At 36.1% G+C, this 10,723-nt stretch overlaps 1 protein-coding gene across 1 annotated transcript in view; it reads right to left on the bottom strand.

Moving 5' to 3' along the window:
* Positions 1–3,248, bottom strand: part of LOC106078824 (golgin subfamily A member 6-like protein 22) — a 9,134-nt gene extending 5,886 nt beyond the window's left edge. Inside the window, exon 1 of the mRNA XM_056042165.1 lies at positions 3,170–3,248. The gene's annotated coding sequence lies outside the window, so the exon portion shown is untranslated. The remainder of the gene's footprint in view (positions 1–3,169) is intronic.
* Between the last annotated feature and the right edge of the window lie 7,475 nt (positions 3,249–10,723).

Genomic DNA, 10,723 nt, shown 5'->3' with positions numbered 1-10,723 from the left:
AAAGAAGTATTCAAGAATTCCGTACTGTTAAAAAACAACAACAACAAAAAAGTTGTCTTTTAATATGATAATGATGTATTGAATGCAGCTTCAATTTAAATCACTGCATAGGCGCACACTGCTTTACATGTTTTCCGACATATTTTAGTATTAATACACACACATTGGAATTGAGTTGGGAGTAAAACTTGGTCAAAAAACAAGATCTGGTGATCGGTAAACAGTTAGAGGTACACATTGTTACACCCTGGAAGAGCCTGGGACGCCACTGCATGAAAACTGTATCGACACTTTGAATACACGATCTGCGTAAAAATGGGGACTGATGTTCGAGCGATATTGTCCAACGATAGCTCAGTGGTGTCACTAAGGTCGGTGACATCTGGTGCGGTTAACTCATGGTGTCAGCCCTTCCCTCCTAAAAAAATCTAAACTTTAATATTTTTATTGAATCATAGTGCAATGAAAATTTTTTTTACGTTCAATTATTGTTACACAACTGTAAAATAGTGTCTATTTAAAAAAACAAAAAAAAAACTTCGTTGCTAATGACATATCTATAGTTATTACATACATAGAAATGTAAGATTATTAATACTAGAAAAAGATTATCATCAACTGAATAGTTTTTTTTTTAAATAGACTTCAAAGACAGACTTTACAAAAATGGGTTTACATTTTACAATGTTTCTTAAACGTTTACTAGACACGCCGAACTTAACCAACTGCCGACGATACGTGCGCTGCTCCGTCAGTCAGCTAATGGATTTGGGGAGCTCTGAAAGCTATGCTATACAGGCCACGGGCCTTTTTTTCCCCGGGCACCGATCTTTTTTCTTAGTTTTTAAACTAAGAGAGTCATTGTCCTGGCGATACACTATTTCTCATAGTGAGAAGACGCAGGGCAAATTCAATTAAGACATGTTTATACTAAAGTGTGACAGACTTTCGAATCAATAGAGCAAGCTAGCTTGTAATGGGCTTGATCTTCGTAAGTTTATCCTCATGTTCATCAAGACTTCATAAAGCGGAGAGTTCAGTTCAACGCAAAAACGGCTCAGCTTTCATCTCTTCATAGTATTGAGGAGCTCCTCCCTTTTGCCATCCAGAGTGTTGTCCGTAAAAGTAGAAACTCATTGTTTTGTTTTTCTGGGATCTGATACCCAGCAGTTTTATGTAGCATTTACTCTCAAAGGCTTGGATCCTTTTTCCAGACTCAGTTTTTCAGTGTCAAAATTTCACAACATAAGGAGAGTACAGAGACTACTAATGAAATAAAGTTTTAATAATGCTTGGAAGCTGATATTACTCTTACAGATTTTTCGCAATCTACTCATGACTGTAATAGACACTCTAAAACAACATAGGCTTCAAAAATTACAATGATTTATTTCTGTTCTTTACTCCAGCCACTTGTTCTCTAAACTGACCTCCTTTTACACACAGTCCTGACACACTGCTGTTCACTCAAGCATGTACACTCAAGGTCCACTGGTCATTTCATACACAGGCACACACACGCACTACCAGCCACGCAAAACACATACACTTACTATCACAATGATGGCGGATACCAAATTCAAAGCGACTTTAATCACTTTTTAGGTAATTAAGTAACCTTTGGTAATTCCTAATCTCCTGTTCTACTTTATCCTAGCTATCTAATAGAATTATATCCGTTATGTTTTAAGGCCACTCATCATATTCTAGCTTATTACGTTGCTCTACTATACTTTCCACTAATTCCCTTTGTAGGCTCTAAACTTAATGGATACATGTACGGAAACATAAATATATAAAATTGAATATGCAAATAGACCTAGATCCAGATTTTAATCGTACATAAGCATGTCAGGATAGCTTTCGCTAAATTTCATTTTTTTTAACTTGTGGTCACCCCCTGCTGCGTGTTGACCGGTGCGACCCGCACCCCCCCCCCCGCACCCCCATAGCGACGTCTTTTCTAATGCCCAGGCATTCATCTCATTTGTACTGATTGTTCTATTGTCCCTTCTCGACTGAAGGAAACCAAATTTTTTTTGTATGTTTTCGTTTATTTATTAGCGGCGCCGATATGAAAATAGTCGCTTTCAGTTTTATGTAGTCTTCTGTTTCTACGTCCGTCTCGTTTAGCTTCACGAAACTAGATAAAAACATTGAAAATTCGACATCATGGTGTTTTAGAGAAACTATATTACTAATGAATGATATTTTCTGTATAAATTTAAAATATTTATGGAAATGTTTAAAAAAAATGTTTCAAGTCTAATTTTTCTTTCCACACAAATTATCTTTAAAACCTTGATTATAAGATAAGATAATTACATTCAACACAATTCAATACAATATTAGTCAAAGTCAAAATAAACAAAAGTATGTTTTTTAACAGATTCTATTGTATATAGGAACATTAGTTAAATAATAAAATGGTCTCTAAGCAGGTCGGAGGGATACATCATTCCGAAAGAGGTCCACTTCTCTCCAACATTTCTACAATCACTCCTGGAATCTCATCAAGATTCTCTCCCTTATTCAATTTCAAATTCACCCGTAGAACATGCCTACCTTTTCCCATAGACTCTCTTTGAGTCACTCTCCTACATTCAATTCTAGTTAAATGATTAATTTACTCGTAGATTCTTTCTTTAGACATGCATACATTCATATACACATACATAATGTACAATACATACATACATACATACATACATACATGCATATATACATACATACATACATACTGTTGTAACTCCACTAAAGTGCAACACGGATGGTGCGCATCAGAGCATCATTCAATACTATTTTAAGACATGTTTACACTAGGAAGAAGGACTGTTGATGATCCGGCTGAAGTTATGGGGTTTTGAACAGTCTGTGGCTAATTGCTGTCCTGTGTGATACTAGTAAAATGTTTGGGAGACCTGGAGCGACACTGGGAAGTGTGTCGGTGGTCTGTTCTAGTATTAAGAACTCTTAGAACTTAAGACATGTGACTTGATAGCGGAAGTCCAAGTCTAACTATTTGTTGATACCTTATAAATACATCTTCTATTATTACCTCCTACCCTTTGTTGAGTTGCTTGCCTTAGATTGACAACAATATCTATACAGTAAAATAGTCAACCCTAATTAAATGAGATATAGACAGTTATGATCTCAGGCTACTTACCGTCAAAATTTGTTACACAGAAGTTTCAAGAGAAACACTGTATGTTAAATCTACTACATTATATAATGCAAGCTTGTCAACCGTGGGTGCCCAAAACAATTAACAAATAACACTTCGTTTACTGTCAGGATAAATCGGTTTTCTCACTCAACAGATAGTTAAATTATTCTGTCTGTCTGGTAACAAGTTTGTAAAGGTTATTTTCAATCTCGAAATTGGACATTTTGAACAGTTATTATTTTTACCTAAAAAACAAAAACAAAAAAATTAAAAGGTTACAAAGACAGTTTGTGTGGAAACACAAACTAAAAATCTGCCCCCGATAAAAAGGCAGGTATCAATAATTTCAGAAAGAACATCAGAATTAATTCGATCATAGACAAATGACAGAGAAGAATGGAGAAAGATTTTGTGTGGTGCCCCAGTGGTCCAGCAAACCAAAGGATAGGTGAAAGTGAATGTGAAGTTATATGTGAACCTGGACTAACCGATGTCTTATAATGAATATACAATAATCTAATTACTTTGTAAATGGTCAATCTCTAATTCCTCAAAAAAAAAAAAATTTCATAAAAAAAAAAAAAAAAAAAAAATAGTTCTATGATTGTTTGGTGTTATTGCAGTCCACGTGATAATATGAAAAATTTTTTATTAATAGTTTTTTTTAATTATGTCCAAATTATATGTATACTAAATAGATTTTTTTTCTCTTTTTGAAAAAAAGTAAACATTTTTTTGTGTGTATATGTAGTAGTTAGTATGACAGAACTTACTTAAATGAGCAATACAAATGTAAAAATAAAATATTTTTTGACAAAAAATAAAAAAACCTTTTGCATAAATGTGTTAAAATTATAGCGGTCAGTGTCGTCCTACTATAGAACCTCCAGTGTTTGTTACTATAAATAGTGAATAGTTGTAAAAGTGGTGTATTTTTATGAATAAACTGCTTGCAAAAGTGATTTAAAAAATTAGATTTTTCGCTTTTAGAAAAGAAAAAAGTAGTCGTTGCATCAGAACTTTGAATGTTTTAAAATATTGTGATGTCAGATTTTCATTATCTTTTCTAGTTTACGAGATCTAAACTGGACGGCAGACGAACAGACGCACAGACGAACAGACATTTCACACAAAACTAATAGCGTCTTTTCCTCCTTCTGGGGCCGCTAAAAACAAGAATCAATGAAAAATTAACCAATTAGTTGATAAACTATTGGTAATTAATTTCTTTGTTTGGTATCCTGAACAAGCTAAAGAAATTGTACTTGAACGAAGTGGTTGTATAAGCTGAATTATTCCCCTTTATTTGTCGCCACTTAAGTAAGTTTGATACAAACTATAAATAACTATAGAATCTTTATTTTCATAAGCACTATACTAGAAGACTGGTTAGTATGTCGGCTTGAGGAGTCTTGAGCTATTTCTAGTCCCTTTATTTTATAAATGCATTTACAAAGCAATTACGGTAAAATTCACCCAGATATTCCTTGAGTTTCTTTCTTCACATTACTCATTTCTCCAGCTGGTCCAGACAAGTGATAGGATCATAACGTATTGAGAAAGCTGAAAGCATAAAATAGCGCTAAGCAAAAACAATTGGTAAAAATATTTCTAATAGCACTGATTTATTGTGGTTTGATTAGATGTACTTCAAATTTAACAATATAAGTGATCCAAACTAATTGATACAATTACAATTTGTATGAACTTTAGTTTTCACATTTTTAAAAAGGATTTTAATATATATATATATATATATATAGGGCCGCCGCTATCTATTGTGCAATGACCGAATGTAAGGGGCGGCCAAATCTTATTCCAAGATGCCATTTAAAAAAAACAAAATTGTTTAATATTAACAAAAATTACAATAATATTTTGTTTAAATTTTAATGATTTCATTATCCTCTGAAAAAGTGGAAGATATTCGTACCACAAGAAGTTATTTTGGAAACTTTAAACAAAAATCGCGCTTGGGATTCCCACGGGTTTTTTCATATGCGCCGTCTCTCTCCGGGCCTCATATTTTCGCGGGTTGTTTCAACATGTTTGTAATATTTGTTTCGAGTCGAATGTAAGTAAATCTAGTAATTAGAAAGTCAATTTTAAAACATTGTCACTTTTATTTAAAATGGCTGTTAGTTGAGGGTAGAATACTTTTGGCCGATTATAGAGTCTAGATGTAGATACATGTGTGACACATATGTCACGATATGTGTTCTAGTTTAAAACAAAATTTTAATTATCTTCTTTTCGTAGTAAAATCAGTTTTATAAACATTGAATATTAGAACTGCTTACCATTTAATTATAATTAACGGTATTTAATTTGTGTTATTTAAATTGTGCAAGTATTCCGTATTGGATTATTATTTAGATTATTCTATTTTGCATTATTGATCATCTGTATCTTTAATGTAGCGTTTAAAACCCTTCCTTGTACGTAATGTGTGCGCATCTGGTCGTGACACATCGTAAATATGTTAATAGCCAAAACTCATCAGAGGATCTGTTCTCGATTTCCATTTACCAGATCTGGATTGTATTAACAAGCGAAAGGAATTCACAGTATTGACTTTGCTGTGACAGATTACCATCAAGTTAAAACAAAAAAAAAAACAAGGTTACAAAGACAGTTTGTGTGGAAACAAACTCAAAATTGGGCCCCCGAAGTGGTCCACTCAGGCAGGTAAAAAAGGCAGGTTTGAATATTTTCAGAAAGAATATCAGAAACTATGAACGCCACTCGTTGATCAGGAAAGGACCAAGGTGAATAAACTCTTTATGTTGTGTCTGTTCTATTTATGTGTATGTTTCTGTTGTCTTTGAGAAAAGAGGCCATGTTATCACAACAAATTTCCATAAGGATCAATAAATTAGTCTTAGTCTTTGTGTGGCTAGTTCATTTGCGCGACTTTGATACGCAGCTCAGACTCATTTGATTTTTTTTTTTTTGCTAAATCGAATGACATTACTAATGACAATGTCTTTGATTAGGAAGATTAAAGATGAGTGCAGTGTCTCACATGAAAACGTGAACCCAGTTGCGACCTGCACATTTTTCTGCATTTTGTGCAAAGGCGTTGTACCCTGGCGGTCTATATAATTATTTTTCCGTCTTTTGTGCCTGTCTTCAATAATGTCTTTTCTTTAAGTCTCAAATGTATGTCCCGCAGTCTTTGTGAGAGCTCTCCAAATGTCTCTTTCAGTGCTGCCCATGAGCTTCCAGATTTATTCCTCTATGCCAGTGAGAGCAAAATGGTGCCTGAATTGATCTTTACAGTGCTTACGGGGGAACCACTGTTACACCGTCCTTCTTTAAGCTCATCATAGACGATTGCCTTTGTTATACAGTTTACCATGAAGGATAAGTGCCCGACCCAGCGCAGCTGTCGTATGGTAATAAGTGCTTTAATACTGGCCACACCGGCCTCCAGCCGAACAGATTTTTTTTTGTAATCTAGACTTACCAGCGTATGCCCATCATGAAGAAAAGGCACCATTGATGGAAGCGTTCGAGGAACTTCAAATGTCTTCGATAGAGTACCCAGGTCTCAGAACCATACAAAAGTGTGGTGAGAACCACTGCTTTATAAACATTGACTTTTGTCACCAGGGGAAGAGACCTAGTTCGCCGTTAGCTTTGATTAGACGGTTGTCTATTTCTCTAGACAGTGACGCCTCGATGGACAAAAATGGAAAACAACATTAAGAAGATGTCCATTCACAATGATTTATGCATCTGGACTAGTCTCCATTGGGGGACTTCTTTTAATTATGTCGCCCCTCCCCAGTCTGGTATATACACATTCTGTTGGATGCGATGAGGTGATCGCATCTAACGCTCCTCCACCCTTACCCTTACCTTGAGAGTTAGTGTCGAGGGGGGGGGGCGTTAGATGCACTAGAATTTCTCCACCACACAGAATTTTAGACATTCATTCCAGACAGATTATTTTTAGAATTGAAAAAGTTTGTAATTATAGCTAATGACATATACATTTATCATGATCATTACATTAAACCTCGGATATTTTAAAAATTCATTTTGCCTTTTGTTTACCTAAGATAACTTGCTGTAAAAGATGATATTCTTGGACTTCTGCATATCTGTTGGCATTTTACGTCTCGGTAAACAATGTTCTCCCTTTGCAACTTCTTGTGAAACTAAAGAGGCCAATCCTTGATACACAGCTGCGGTCGCAGGTTGGGCATATGTAATCACCAGCTGCCGTTGCGTTTTCACCCTTCTTTCTGCTTCTGTTGTGTATGACATCTGCATTCCGAGACCCTTCCTTTATGCTCTCTCTCCATGTAGATCTATCCAGTGCTACTTTTTCCCAGCTGCTAGTGTCGATTTTGAAGAGCTTCGTGTTGCGTTTTGCATACATCCGTATAACGTAAAAGTGGGATACAAGCGGCTCTCCTGCCTTCTATTAGATCACCACAAGGCAGATCCCATCATGTAGCAAAATAAATAATGGGCCAGTTTTAATATGTTTTGTTATACTGTAAACTCTGTAGAAATTTATGTATATCCTTTCATTCAGCCAACAGGTTTAGATTTAGTTTTTCTATTAGTATAACTATTTTTTTGAGCCCTATAAATAACAAGAGTGAGGCGCTGTGGGTGAGTAGTAAAGTGGCTTCCAGGGTTTGGAAAACTGGGATTTTCAATTTTGGAATCTTTAAGGTGCCTCTGAGACCACCCAGCTCTAAAGGGAAGACATTGGGTGGGGAAAAGAAAAGGTGGTAGGTCATTGTGCTGGTCAATGACACCCTTGCTAACCGTGGGTCACAGAAACAGCTGACCTTTGTATCATCTGCCCATAGATCGCAAGGTCTGAAAAGGGGACTTTATTATTTTTTTTTTACAAAAAAGAATCTAACAAAAGTTAATGTATAAAATATGTACAAGCCGGATTGGGCAAATTACGACCCGCGGGCCACATGCGGCCCATCGAAGTCTTTTATGCGGCTCGCGGACATCTAAAAAAATCAGGTGTTGCCCAAACATTACACAAATATAAAAATGCAAATAAAAAATTAATAATTGTAAATATCTTTAATTTATTAATTTTTTTCTTATCACTTATAATAATAATAATAATAATAATAATAATAATAAGGCAAAGAGTTAATAAAATCCTCAACACCAAACTGTCTGGCAGTAATCTCATCACTGCAATAAACAGCTGGGCCGTCGCAGTGCTCCTTTACACGTTCGGTGTGATCAAATGGACTGACACCGACCTACATGACATTGACAGACTCACTAGAAAATTACTAACCAAGTTTCGATGCCTTCATCCCAAGTCCTCCACCATAAGGTTATACCTGCCCAGGAAGGATGGGGGTCGTGGATTGCGGAACATCTTCAAATTGTGTAAGATGCAAGTTTTAAAAATACGATCAAAACTGCTCGCCTCCAGCAACAAATTAGTTTCCTTCCTACGGAAATACGACTCCGATGCAACCCCTCTGAACCTACACAATGCTGATGTCAATGTCGGTTTGGACGACGTAGGGCATGAGATTCGCCAATGGAAAGAAAAAACACTCCACGGAAAATTTCCGGCTTTATTAGATGGGGACAACATTGACAAGGCTGATTCCTTAGCATGGCTCAAAGCAGGTCATCTCTACCCTGAAACAGAAGGCTTTGTTACAGCAATACAGGACAGAGTAATCAGGACAAAAAATTACGATAAGCATATCCTGAAACTCAATGTTGTCGACAAATGCCGAAAATATGGAAATGTGGGCGAGTCGATTGAACACATTATGGCAGGATGCCCAGCCCTATCAGAATCAGCCTACCTGGGTCGCCATAACCAAGTTGCAAAGTTAATACACCAACACCTGGCTTTGACGTACAAATTGATCGGTAAGGACACTCCCCCTTATTATAACTACTCTCCGCAGGAGGTTCTCGAGTCTACTGAACATCTGCTGTACTGGGATAGGCCTATTCTGACCGACAAAACGGTAGATTTCAATCGCCCGGATCTGCTGTTCATCGATAAAAAAGAAACAACCGCTACCATTATCGATATCCCCGTACCACTGTCTCATAATTTAAGAAAAACTGAGATAGAAAAACAAAGAAAATATGGGAACCTAGGCTTGGAGATTAAGCGTCTATGGAAATTGTCCAAAATAACAATATACCCCATTGTTATATCAACCGAGGGGATAATAACAACTGACCTCACAGACACCTTCAAGGCCCTTAACATTCCTAGGAACATCTTCGTTGCCTGTCAGAGGGCGGTACTGCTGCAGACCTGCCACATCACCAGAAAATTCCTCAGTGGAAACTGTTAAAGGGACTACGATGAATTTTGTTTCTCTTTAGCGAAACTCGACCCTGGCAGCCCCAGAGAATGACTACTCGTTCATTTCTAACATAATAATAATAATGAAGAGTTTAAAGAAACAATGTCTCTAAACGTCTCTCTAAAAAGTTGAAAGTAAACGAAAATTATTTTAAATAGCAATAATTCGAAAACTTCAATAAAAGACACAAGTTCACGCCAGTATTTATTCAATGCTATGAAGAACTGTGTTTAAAGAGTTGGGTTGGTTTGTACAAGATGGTAAGGGTAACAACTGATGGAGCCCGTGCTTAGACTGAGAAAAAGAGCCTTTTTAATAAAATAAACAATAATTTCCCAAACATAGAGTAATAACGGGAAAGTTTACACACAACTGCATTTGAATTATATAGTTAAATGGTTATCATAATAACTATAAAAGTTTTGGCATAAGGCCAACCTTAAGCTTAGGAAAACTACGCAGCTGCCTAGGGCCTACGATTGTTGGGGGGCCTCGTACAAGACCTACTTTTTTATCAAATTTAGTGCAGAAATAGCCAAACTAATCCTATTATTGTTGAAGTACATAAGGTTTTTAATAAATTGCATACTTTTAGTTTTTTCGCAGTTAATAGTTGGTGCTACCAAATTCACTTCGCCTTGGGCCTCCAATTATCCTAGGCCGGCCTTGACTGGCTATTCCGAAAAGTAATTTAAAATTTGGAAACAAAACATTCCGATGTTCGGTAACACAGTAGTATCCACTGGCCTAGCATTAGAATAATATGAAATCTCAATAAAGAAACTGTCAGGTTTCTTGAAGGACATTGACTGTGACTTTGTTACTAATATTTCTAATGAAGAGTTGAAGACAGACTTCATGTTTATCATCGGAAGCATTGCATTTGTTGTTTGCACGTGAAATGTATGTGCATCTTAAATCTTTGCAAACAAAACAAGTGAAATCAGGTTTTCTCATTTTCATTGGTGAAAGGTAAAACTATTTCCAGTGAAATGGTTGAAAAGTACAAGACTTATCAAGACTTATTTGGATTCCTTGATTGAGGAATTTGAAAGTAAATTTTAAGCCGCCAAGAACTTGAAACCAGTTTTCAATACCCTCAGCTAACCATCTAGTGCAGAAGCTGATTCAGCTCCAGAGGAAGTACCTTCAAGCAAATTATGATCTGAAAGAGGATGTTCCAGCCAGTTCTTTCGCGGGAGTTAAAAAAAAAAAC

The sequence above is a fragment of the Biomphalaria glabrata genome, chromosome 9 (genome assembly GCF_947242115.1).
Source record: "Biomphalaria glabrata chromosome 9, xgBioGlab47.1, whole genome shotgun sequence".
NCBI classification, from domain to species: Eukaryota; Metazoa; Mollusca; class Gastropoda; family Planorbidae; genus Biomphalaria; species Biomphalaria glabrata.
This window is presented reverse-complemented; position numbering and strand designations above follow the sequence as displayed.